Raw genomic sequence first — 12792 nt, 5'->3', positions numbered from 1 at the left:
CGTTAATTTCACCCTTGAGGAACTGTCGTGATATGTGAAGTAATGGGCGCAGTGAGTAACTGAGGTTCTCGCAAGGGTTCATGGGAAGTAAAAAGAGAAGTTAAGAACATCTCTCCCGGAGTTGAGGCTGTTGTACTGTACGACGAAAGGATTATTATCGGTGGTACAGTACACTGCCATTGACAGCATTGATTCGCTGGATCACTACCGATTTCAGCATCGTCTTTGTAATGTAATCTTTTGATCCCTCTAAATTGAATGAGGAAGCAGAAGAGAAACCTCCATAAACAGGGCGAGGTAGCACAAGTGTGGTCACCATAACATATTTTAAAATTATGCGGTTTACATTGAATATCAGACTTCGGTCAAACAGCAAAGACACCTTTAACTGTGTATTCTCAGGATAGAGTCGCCTCGTATCCCGAGTCGCACGGTCAACTCTACAGATTTACACTTCTATGTTGGTTTGGAAAAAATGCAAGACATTTTTATGAATCATCATGATATTACATAGGAGTTATTTAATGACAAACTAACAACCGCGTGCATTTACTCCATGATTGCCGAACTGCTGCAGCTTTTTGAGTCGAATATACATTCAGATGATTTTGATACTGACAAAACTACTACTCTAGTGAAAAAACAAGTCTTCAATGACACTGGCAAGTCTTGGAATACCAAAAATCGTCACTGTGCCGTTGTTCATTAAGTAGGCTTGTCATAGGAACGCTGCGGTCTAATACCGGCTATCTCGAGCATTAAAAGGTTATTCGCCATGATTAGAATGATTTTAAGAGAGAACATTTTCACACCAAAACTTTGCGGAAAGCTGTCCAAAGCTATCGCTCCCAGCCAAGAATTTTGTTTTGTGTATCTTTTGCTCACCTTATCATAGATAGACGTAATGAAAAATACAAGAACGCGCAATGCATTGCTACATCATACGTGCCAGATTACTGTTATGTGACATATTTTGGAGGCAATATTTTTTCAACAAAAGATTATAGCGTCATCGCTTCTGGCCTCACCATTTGCTCTTTCTATGTCTCATGGCAACCATTTTATTGTACTCCACAACTTGGCTAAAAAACAAACAAACATTTCTCTCTCTCTCTCTCTCTCTCTCTCTCTCTCTCTCTCTCTCTCTCTCTCTCTCTCTCTCTCTCTCTCTCTCTCTCTCTCTCTCTCTCTCTGACTTTTGCTTTCTCTGATCACTTTTAATGTATTTCACGACCTAGCCTGGGAATCCCCATATGTGATATCAGAGTAATTGCTGATTAATTTAAGCAAATTGAATAAAATAACGCGAAAACACAGTCTGTGATGAAAACGAAACCTGAAAAGTGAAGTTTGAATCGTGCTGTGTTTTCATGTAGGCACGATATACTTAATTTGCTACCAGTATTCGATATGCACGGAAGTGGACATAAGGCGTGTCTCTATGTATGTCTCAGAAATACAGAAGAAATACATAACGTCACAACTACTTTCCGTAGTCATTTTCCCTGACACGAAGTATAGTCTCTTTCGATAAAAAACGCTCGATCAATTCTCGCTTTCTTGTGCCAATATAGCGACATTTCAGGTCACAGCCCGTGACCGCCTTGTACAACACTTTGCAGGGCTGTGATCTTAGCTACATTTGAAGATCCATACTTTTGACCGTATTTTCCACTATTTTGTTCCTTCGGTAAATATAGTTTTATGTCTTGTTTTACTCTCAAAGTGCTATCGAACTGCTACGTCTTTCAATTTGTCAACACAGCCTACATGTTAAATGTCCGATGTTATTGTTGATAACTGAATTTTAAATCGGAATTTGAATTTACTTTTTCACGATCATTACATTTCATGGTGTTCACAATACGCCAAGTTAGCGAGGCTAATGCTTTGTGATGAAGTAAATGCTTTTTTCTAGAAAATTATGGAAATGTTATCAAACTTGCAGTTATTGCCCCACTCTAACAAGCTGAACAAGAGTTTTTGTGGAAGTATTTAATTTGCATGAATTAGATACTGATTATCAATGTATCATGTGTATGAGGGCAACTCCCTTTGAGCGCCAAAGTCAATTTTTGTCACCTTTACAGAATATACCTCGGTCAAGTTTTTTCAGATTTTTTCCAAAATTTTGATAAAGAACTGTAGGCAAGGAAATGTGGTTTCCATTTGGGCCAAAATTATCAAAATAATTACAGAAAAAATCATAAAATTTAATAAAATGTTGCACTAAAGTTTTGGTGGGAAAAATTGTAGCACTCATAAGGGTTAACTCAAGAATTTTTAGAAAGCACTGACAAGATCGGTTTAAAGATTTTGTGTAACTAGTTTGTACAGTGACAATAAGAACAAAGATGTGCTGGATTAGGTTTTCTTTGTTTGAAAGAAAACGTTCAAGTCTAGTCGCGGAAAGTCATCTCAATAGGCAACTTGTTTACAGATTAAAATTTGCAGCGGAATTACACTTTCAAACATCGAGAAATTATTTTCCGAGTCTGAAATAAATTACTGGAAATAAATTTCAAACGAAACAAGTTAAATCAAACAATTCATCTTGAGTCAAATCGAACGTTGTAAAAAGCAAACGAAATCCAAGTACATATAAGGTGATAGACTTGTCGATGTTCCGTTGTCTTGGCAACTGCCTCGTTTCAAACGATGGCGTTCGGAAGGTACACGTAGGTTGCAGACACGATTCTTCTGTCTACGATACTAACAATAAACCGTGCGCAGGTCATCGACAGGGCATGTTTAGATGTTCTGATCATGTCGTAACACATCGCAGCGGAGCTTAACGAGCGTTCGCCGTTCAAAATCGTGTTACGGTGCACAAAGGGGCTGGCGCGGTTCTAAGGGGTTGCCTTTGTACATTGACCCTGCCTTTGAAGAAGTTAGTCTATCGGCCACTAAAATATGATTGGTAGCAATTTGCTTTGAACGTTTTGTACAGTCTCAGTACCGAACAAGTTAACAAAACTTAAACGTTTAAGATTTGTCGGAACATGGCCCTCTATTTGGTGAATGCCAGTCTTTGCTGTAGACTGAAGACTCGGCCTCGATAAAACCGTTTTCACGAAGGTATTGACAACAACAGAATAATACCTCCGCGACAAGTATTCTTTCGTACCTATTGTAACTGCCTATTTTGTAATCCTGCGCTGTAAGGTTCATTAGGACGGGGGATTACACGCCCGCCACTACATATACATGTGAAAGTGTATTTGCTCTGAGGGCGTACATAAATTTATAGGATTAGACCCATATGTAAGTTCCTTGCTATTTTGGCTTGTCACAGTTTCAAATATCTGTCAGTCACATTCAGTTACCGGTTATCCAATAGATAGTGTGTTATCATGTTTCACAGTGTCAGAGCTACGAAGACGCGCTGCTGAGCCCAGAGTCGAACGCTCGGGGCTTGATCTTGTTTAACGAGCACGAACCCGTCGTCGACTATTTGCGTATGACATACGCATCACTCCGCACTACAGCTGTCTCGCGATCGACCCAGCCCCACGTCATAGAGGAGGCTCGCACTTTTATTACCTGTTATATGCTTTCCTGTTTTGCGAAGGGCCTTTGAGAGCAACGCCCGATTACCGTAACGGGATATGACAGGTGAATGAGGAATGGCGAAAACACAAGCCAGGTATCTCCGTCCGAAGGTAACACTATGATCGGCAACCCAGTGTGAAAATCGGACCTCGCTGTTAAATGCCGAAGGTATGAAATTTTATTGCCGGGACTGCGCTGTTTTGTGGATATTTGTCAGTATAATTAAGTGCACCGGCTCCGTTGAACTACCACTCTCCGTATAGCAGTGAGTTGCGCAGTCAAGCAGAAGGCGTCGAAGTGTGTACACGTCGCGTGCCATCAGGGCACAACATCGCTCACAGACTTCCCCGGCTTCCCAGACAGATGTTGCCGATGCTTTCGTCGGTTCCTAACTCGTGAAAACCTTATTGTGAGGTCGTGTTGCACATCAATCTACGAATCCTTGCAAAGAGAAGAAATACCCGCACCATTTTGACATTGCTTGAATCGATCTCGCCATGGTAAGACATGTCGCTATTATTTACGCTATTGACTTTGCTTAGTAGTGTAGAATTTCCATGTCAGCACGCAGAATTGTAAATTCCTCTGGTTCTGTTCGTTAAAATGAGGAATAGAACAGCATTAACCTTTGTGTCAGTATGGCGTATGGTTTTCGCCTGGGATACAGAATGAGAGTGCTTCGCTTGTAAATTATTAAAACTTATCTTATTGGCGTGTAAACTGACAATAATTTCCCCTTCAGCCGCCTGCTTGATGAAGTAGTACCTAGAACTGTAATTATTTTGGTAACAGTCAAAAATCTCAATGGTTTTTACACCATTTTTCATCGTACTGATGGGCACACTTTACAGTCAAATTGCCGTGTGTGGTGTGCGCAGTCACGTAATCCTCGCCACTGGTGAAGTCCCTCAAGCAAAATTGGCGGTTGAAATTCTGCATGTCTTGCCCGTTTCATATCCACTTGGTATGTGTGCTTTGAATGTAGGGCCTACGGAGGGTCACGTGTCGGTCTTGTAAACAGGTTGAGTACGGTCAACGTCAAGTACGTATTGCGATTTGAGGAGGCATCACAGGCATCAGCTGAGGCATGCAAGGTAAACCCGAGCTCTTCCTTATTGTCTTTTGACGCTCTGTTCGTGTATTGCGCGGCTTCGCCAACAATCAGCTGTCGTTGTAAAATTCACAGGGCTTCACTGTTGAGTCACCTATAGCACTGGGACAGCTTATGTGACCGTTTTTCGCATTCGAATGGCTCTAGCGACCACACTAGCGCATCCAGGTAAAATACCTGCCCTACCGAAACAAAGGATAACCAATTTTTTCAGTAAGACTATACTTCACTGTCAACGTTGAGACTGTTAGCCCAAGTCCTGTTAGCCAATCTAAAACAGGTCAACTGTCAAAACAGTATACTGCCCTTTCTTTAGGCCAGCGCCCCTGTTGTCAAACGTCCTGACAGTAATGATCACAACCATCCACAGCGTTGGACAAATTTATTAATGCTCCCAACATTTCGGCATCAACAACGCCACGGATGGGATTACTCGTTGACTAAACTTAGAACATAGATTCTCCCCTGGGCCGGATTTGTTTCTCGCGTGATTATGCCCGAACACGATCTTGATAGGCAACTCGCTCCATAAATAAACCATGATACTCCATTCGTACCGTGTGTTTTTTTTTGTTTTCACTTCTTTATTGTCATGGTAACGGGAGTGAAGATAAACACTCCATCTATTTTTAACCGTCTAACAGTCTGCGGAAGTTATTACATGGTCTCGGCAACACTTCCTCAAAAAGTCAAATCAATAAGTCAACCAATGGGCCTTCCTACCATATCATTTTAACACTTGTTGAGTACATGCTTTTGTGCACATCACCGTTCAAGCATTCATTTTTAAATTCCCGATCAAATTAAGTATTACCCCAATACCACTATTAATAGCGCGAATACAATTAATTCTATCGCCTGCATGAACCCAACCATTCAGTTTTTAACAGATATTCTCGGGATGTCACTCACATACCTTCGGCATCGTGCCTCTCCTTGTTATGTTTATCATATGATCTAGACATTCCATGGTCCAGCTTTTCTATGAAACGTAGAAAAAAGTCTGACGTCGCTCTGCCATATTCTTACATTAAAGTGACCTTGACGCGCTGTGACATCATTGAAGATAATATTGATCACTTACATTTCTCACAGGTGACTTCAGTACATGGCTAGCGGAGGGAGGGGGGAGATCGCAAGAGGTGTCCTGCCGTTGTTATTCAGTGACGTCATGCACTATCTATTATTTATGAAATGACGCAGAAATTCTTGAAAAGCATTGCGCGTGTGTTCTTCCTTTAGGCAAGAAAACATTCAGCTGAAACGCTGAGACAATAGATACTTTGGCAAATATGCCTGTTCTCATGGCAGCACACATAATACGCCTGAAGGTTCGCGCAACAGTGTGATGCTAGGATGGGAAACTTCTGCAATATTAATCAGCCCAAAATTTGAGAAAAATTCATGGTTGACATTTTCCACGATCCCCCTGAAGATAAATTTGACAATTTTCGCATTTTTAGTAGTGTCGTTACTTTTATTAGAAGTAAGTGACTGAAAATATACACTGTAAACACATTCATAGATTGGCACCGGTGATAAAGACTATATTTGTTATACTTCATTGAGATAAGTACTACAGTTTGCCTGAGCTAAATAGGGAAGCTTAAATATGGTTAACCTTTGAAATAAAATAGTTTTATAATAATCTATTTATAGCTATCAAATGAAACTCGAAACTAATTTATTACAAATATCTCCACTACTCGCACAAGATTATGCATTCAAACACACAATGGCGGTCAACTCATAGGAGAGATGATTGATTACAGAAACTACTTTGAGCGAACACGAACGTACATCTTCCATGTTTTACGAATAGTTTGAGATTCAAATTAGCTTAGACCACTTCAAAATATTATCCATCCATCATTAGCGTATGTGTATGATTTTCTATTACTTTCCTGGTTACGTGTACAGCCGTCGATCGTAAAACTGTTGCTTCAGCCTAGGTACTCTGTCTACGACCAGTCCCCAGGATCTCTAGTTCTGTATTTTCTAGAACTGCTTTTGTAGTTGCCTTTACGAGTCTTGTGTTTCCAGGTGGTCATGACCTTTTACCCCACCAAAGTTTATTGTTTATCGGCCCGTGGTTGCACGTCGGTGTATGGGTCAAGTAGCTTATCTAACCCCTTTCGAGGAGACTTCCCAATACGGTGTTCTAGTGTTTCAGCGTATACTGTGTGTTATCACGTGTGGTTTTCAAGTCTTTGCACTGCTGATACAGTGCAAGATAGCTGTACAATCTAATGTCAAACTGGGTGATTAGTTTGGCAAACGTATCTAGTCGGTAGGTCAAGAATTTTTACGAGTTATTTATGCATATTTGTGACAGTTATGATGTCATGGATGTTCAATGTCAAACTCCTTAACATGGAGTGCTAATAATGCCGATAACGTAAGTTTATGACACGATGTTTGCTGTGTCGATGATAGTCACTTTTCGGTTACCTAGATAGGAAAACTCAGTGTTGCCCTGCCCTTTAGAGAGAGGTCTGTCAATCACCCGAACATCGCCCTCCCCTCTTTCCACAGATTTCTTCAAAATTCAGCCCGGGGCAAGTCGTGCGTGAGACTGGCCAGACAAAGGAAACGAATCGAACGCTCTTTGAAATCAAATCTTGAAGTAATCAGCAAATAAATTGTTTGACAGAGTGGTACGATTGGCGTGTTCAGTTTATTAAACTATGAAAGAGTCATCCACATTCAAATATTTGTTTCTCACAAACACCTCCTAGCCACAGACTGGCAACACCACTCGTTGGTCAATTGAACGCGACTTAGCTATGAATAAGTACACTAAAGCGTTTCATAATGCCAATGTGCGTGGGATCTGATCACAAACATCGCGCTCGAGTGTCTTTCCCCCCTGTATTGGCATGTAAGACTGAACACCCAAAGGACGCGACTTTCCGTGTCGAAGTCACTTGTCTCCATACTGCAGTTAGAAGTGTCACTACCCCGTATACACTAGTTCTGAGAGTTTTTAAATTTTCGCTAGATTTCAAACTCGTTCGAACTGAGCGACAAGATCTGGAAGTAAGCCAAGCGACTGTTCCGTGTTGGAAGACCTGTTCATGTAGATAAGTACGTTATGTTATGTAATGCCTTGTACAACTTATACCATACTCAGATTCAACATGTTGGCTTAAAAATCTTCACATACGGGTTAATTTAATCAATTGTACTCTACTATGTAGTACCCCTTTCTCTGCTTTCTCACAAGTTTACTCAAGGAACCTCCACGAAAGTAACTTTTGAAAACAATGTGTTAAAAGTAGCCAGGTGATTCCAAATTGCTCAAGGTTGTTCTCAGACTTTTCAACGTTGAAAAGGCCTACAGTGCGTTCAGCGTCTAGGTGAAATATTTGCTCGTCAAATCACCTAACAGGTTGCACTTTGTTGTTGCGAATTTTGTATACGGTGGATTCCAAATGAAATAAGCCCCCTTCGTCGGGTCACAACCTGGGCACGTCCTCTTTAGTTCTCTCGCTGAAAGCGTGACATAAGCTGCTTTGTGGGTTGAATTATAATACAGACCAAGTTTTGTGGTACGGTTTCTTTTACGAGGCGCACGTAGACAATCTCCATGTTTATTTAAAGGGTCTCATGTAAGTCCTATATATTTGCCTTGATGGAGTTTTGATTCCTTCATTGCTATAAACAGCGCTTAATCCGTCCACGGATTCAGTCTACACTCTCGTGCCGTTCAACAAATAGCGATTTGTGATCGCTTGTTCTCTTTTTGACGCCAGTAGGTGAAGGACCGTCAAGCTCGGAGCAAACACTGTGACATATTTGTTAGTGTTTCCATATACCCATGTAAGTCCACCACGTTTTCTACCTCTAACTAAGGCTCTATGTTTACCACGGCTGAAGCACTTTTCTCAAGTTGACGGCCACTCAATGAATCTAAATGTACAGATAATGGGGTTCAAGTACGTGTCCTGTCAAATTTTGATACCGATCCATTGCATCGGGATTTGAAGTATTTTCTCCTACCGTGATTGAATTCGAGAGCGGGAAGCGAAGCAACAGGTGTCGGTCTTAGGTAAGCGGCCATGTACAATCACAAACGAATCTAGATCTTAACTCAATAACAAACACAGAACGCAACGTTTTGTGGGTATTTTAAACGAGTAGCCTGTCATCTGTGCGATTTGCATGTCCACCCATTTGGCTATATTTGTTTTTATTAGCTCTCATATATTTTATTAGAGAACTCTTATTTCTAATCTCGGAGAATCACCTGAGCGTTGGGATTCGGTTTGAGTTTAAGTCGGGTTACACTTGGCCATATAAGTTTTTTTAAGACACATCACTTACAGGTTTTACCACCTCTGATTTGTCACATGTGTTAGCCGTCTATCGTCAAGGGCAAATTATTCCCGGGACATGAATCTCATGCTCCAACGTATTCGCAAGAACTGCGACGAAAATCACCAATCGATCAATCTTCCTTAAAGCGCCTGTCTCGTTTGACTCCACGGTTTTGTATTATGTTCTCGTGTCTTTGTAACTGAGCACAGAGTCGTATCGGTGTGTACGTTTGTGTGTGTTGTGTGCGTGAGTCATACGTCCATACGAGTGCATTTATAGCACCCCTGTGGTATCTCATGACACTTCATAAAAGTCTTTCAGCTGGAAAAGGTGGTTTTTTTCCTTCAATGTAAATGTGTGTGCTTTTTGTTCAAATATGTGTCGGTATGCGACTGTAATGGTTGTGGCATGACAGTGTGAGGTGTATCATGAATGTCGCTTTCCGTGATGGGAATCAACCATGGAGGTAAAGGCGAGAGTTTCCACCTCTATGGACCAACCAGTTTGGGAAAACAAATCAGTTTGACCAGTTCCCCTCGATGTTTGCAATTCTTACACAAATATTTGTCAGGTGTTTGTTTGGCTGTTAGTGATATGCTCTTGATCCTATTTTACTCGAACAAAGCGTGAGTACGACACCGTTATGATGTATACTTTACGGTAAATCACGAAGTTCAACGCCCTAAAGTCTGGGCGCGAAAGAGCAATTCAGGAAATGTGGGTTAAAAAATTCTCGTTTGCCAATATTTCTAATTTTACACCATGTCTTTCAATTATACAATATGAGTAAGTCACTACATGGTTTTATCAGCGAAAATTATCAGAGTCAACAATAAAACTTATGATAGTGCAAAGGGTTTTCTAGACGACAGTTCCGTCTTCTCCCTGATCGGACAGCGTGTGCAGTTTTTCAGCTTTCAGATGTAGTTTCCTCCAAACAGCTTCAGTGTACTCTCTGGTTCATTTTATATCAACTACAGCACAGAGTTTTCGAAATGACAGTCGTAATTATCAGCTGTACATTCGCGTTTCAGTTATTCCTGCCGCTGGATTCTACTGAATTCGGGTTACAATCCTGGATTCACACAGTCTTCCTGCGTATAGTGCAATGAAGTTGAAAACAAACAAACGACCAAAAACTATGTCATCGATTCTTCCTGAACGTGGCACAGATCCGGCATCGTCAGACCCCTATTATTTGAATTTAGATGTTCAAAGAGTCTCCTAACCTTAAAGATCCATTAGCTGCTACTTTGGTCATTTTTTATTTTGTTTGTTCTGTGTATCATCTACAGTTTCTGGTTTGAATCCCTGAACTATGGATACCTACCTAATATTTAGCTCATAAATATACCCCATATGAGTATAATCTGCATTGTTATTGTTTAAATTTTGTATTCAGGTCCGGACTAGAATACATTTATCAACAATAACAATGGTCATTTCACATACACAGGCCGTGTTGGCAAGCAGGACACCGGGCATTCAAGTTGGTCATGATGATCGGATTATAGTAAAATTCTATAGTTGATACATTGAAACACTGTCGTGAAAAATTAGTCAAAGTTACAGCTCATGTCCCCTAAATCCAATTCTAACCCTCTCAAGCAGTCATTCCGAATCTAAAGGTATTTATCCCAGTGCAACGTTCAGGACGCCCTGTCGGATGTTTTAGGGAGGGTCTATGCTTGAGTAAACACCTAGCGAAGATGATCCTGGTGAAAAAATAATATTCCGACAGAAATTATCGCCCCCTTTGCATATCTTGCCAAACCAACAAAATATACCCTCAGATGACATGAACTCTAGCGCAGCAAAATATTAGGCGGTTCCTGTACTTTGGTCAGACAAAGATAGCGGCTGTTTGAAATCGAGACAGCGAACTGTCGATTGTCAGATATATTCCGACAATGAATCAGACCTTTACGAAGATAATTATAGAATATAACGAGATCGTTATTTGACAAAAAGATAGAGGTGAAGTTTAGAATTCCGTATAACTCGTGATGTCTTTCAATTTCAGTATTTAAGGGGGGCGCTGTGTTATGAATCTGCTTCGACGAAATCTTGGTGTATGTGGTCATGTTGAATGCAACGATACACATAGAATAGAGCGGTGCAATTCATTTTTTTTTTGCGAAGCGGCTCCCCTTTAGTAGGAGTAACGTGGATATATAGTAAACGCTGAAACGATGCACTCCCACGAAAGCTGACACTTAATGTCGTTTGAAGTAACGCTTGATATTAAAGATCACAGGGCCTTTGAACAGGTACTGTGAAGCGAAGGATTTTTAGCGGTCGTCGTCGTGTTCCATCCGTCGCAGCCTATTGATTTGTTTTCACAACGGTAGGTATCGAATTATTGTGAATAAATTCAATGGAGAGAATTCCTTTGAATACGTAGTCCCCTTTTAAACCGGCTACATGCATGGTCGGCCATCCATCGCTGAAAGGTGTACATGGTTGTAAAGACATGAAAGTGGGCTGGAACCCCTTTGCCCCATTCTTCTTCTTTAGTTGTAATCCGTGATTTGATTTAATTATCTCGTAGTGTCTCACTCGAGTCGTCCCGAACAAAGACCCGTCGAATACTTGCAGGTAAGAGAAGCATGTTGTTAAAGTTAAATCGTTGTTTAACCTGACACTGAACTGGCGAGATTGGTTAGGCGCATAAAGTTACTCGGGCGACTGTTGTTAAGAGTTAACTGGGTAATGAGGACGACGGCGCGAGACAACGCGTCCATATGCACAAAGTCGACAAGCCGTGTGTTGTCTACCAGACGCGGTAATACAGGCCAGTCAGTAGGATTTAACACGAAGAAGGAAAAAAATCATGGCTCTAAATCTATTTCTTTAGCGATGCTGTACAGCCTTTTCTTCACCAAGGTCACATCACGTGATGGCAATGGCGTAATTACTCCCAAAATGAGAATAACTCTCCTACATTTTGAAGAAATGCCAAAACATGACTGTACATGCGCGACGAAGATTTATCGTGTCGATTAAAAAACACCTGTCCTTTGAAATGACCGACAGGACGAGAGTGTACATTCGGAACGAATTAATTTCGACACGAAAACCTCTCAAGCTGTTGTTTTGGTTATACCACAGTCCCTCTATAGAGGGACTGTGGTTATACGCATACATGTGGGAACACACACACACATACACATTTGAATGTATAATTATACAATCAGCAGTACATGACTTAAAATTTCCGTTATTTTTGAAGTACACATCACTTCTTCCAGATTTTGTAGAGATTAATAAATCGTTACGGTGTCAAATCGTTGTCTCGATACAGACCTTTGTAGGTCAAGGCTGTATTATCATGCACTGCAGTCTTATAACACGTAAAATGTTTTCTTCGTGAATTCCGAGTTTGGCTTTCTTTGTCTCTTTCCGACGGAATCATCGAAAGCGACGTTCAATGCCTGCGTGAGCTCAATGCTAATAGACATCGAGTTGTATTAAGATCAGGGTTGGAACGGATCTCTCACGTGGTAATTTTACACCTTACGTGAAATTACTGCTTTCAGCATGTGCCGTGTAAAGTCGTTTGGCTGTGTGGTTTTGTCGCGGAAATCTGCATGTTGACTCTCTCTCCCTTTCTCTGCCCTCAAAGGTAGTTCAAGACGCTCCATCAACGTCAAAATCATGACCCCAGTGATCTCCGACAGGTGGGAAATCGATTGACTACAATCCGGGGTATTGCGTGTCATGTCCCCACCGCGATTGTCGCGAAGCCACACAAACTCACGACATCCTAATCGCAAGTCTCGATGCGTGACCGGCAGGTGCGATGGTTA

General features: G+C 41.1%; 1 protein-coding gene across 6 annotated transcripts in view; it reads left to right on the top strand.

Annotated features, from left to right (window-relative positions):
- Positions 1–12792, top strand: part of LOC139120631 (D(1) dopamine receptor-like) — a 70689-nt gene that overhangs the window by 33156 nt on the left and 24741 nt on the right. Inside the window, exons 1-2 of one of the 6 annotated variants that reach the window (XM_070685142.1) lie at positions 3230–4052; positions 8419–8485. The exons of 1 other annotated variant lie outside the window; for it this stretch is intronic. The gene's annotated coding sequence lies outside the window, so the exon portion shown is untranslated. Of the gene's footprint in view, positions 1–3227; positions 4053–7637; positions 7751–8418; positions 8486–12792 lie in introns of those variants that run through there. 4 more of the 6 variants (XM_070685140.1, XM_070685141.1, XM_070685146.1 and 1 more) reach the window with 4 other exon arrangements.

Source organism: Ptychodera flava, chromosome 20 (genome assembly GCF_041260155.1).
Source record: "Ptychodera flava strain L36383 chromosome 20, AS_Pfla_20210202, whole genome shotgun sequence".
NCBI lineage: Eukaryota > Metazoa > Hemichordata > Enteropneusta > Ptychoderidae > Ptychodera > Ptychodera flava.
This window is presented reverse-complemented; position numbering and strand designations above follow the sequence as displayed.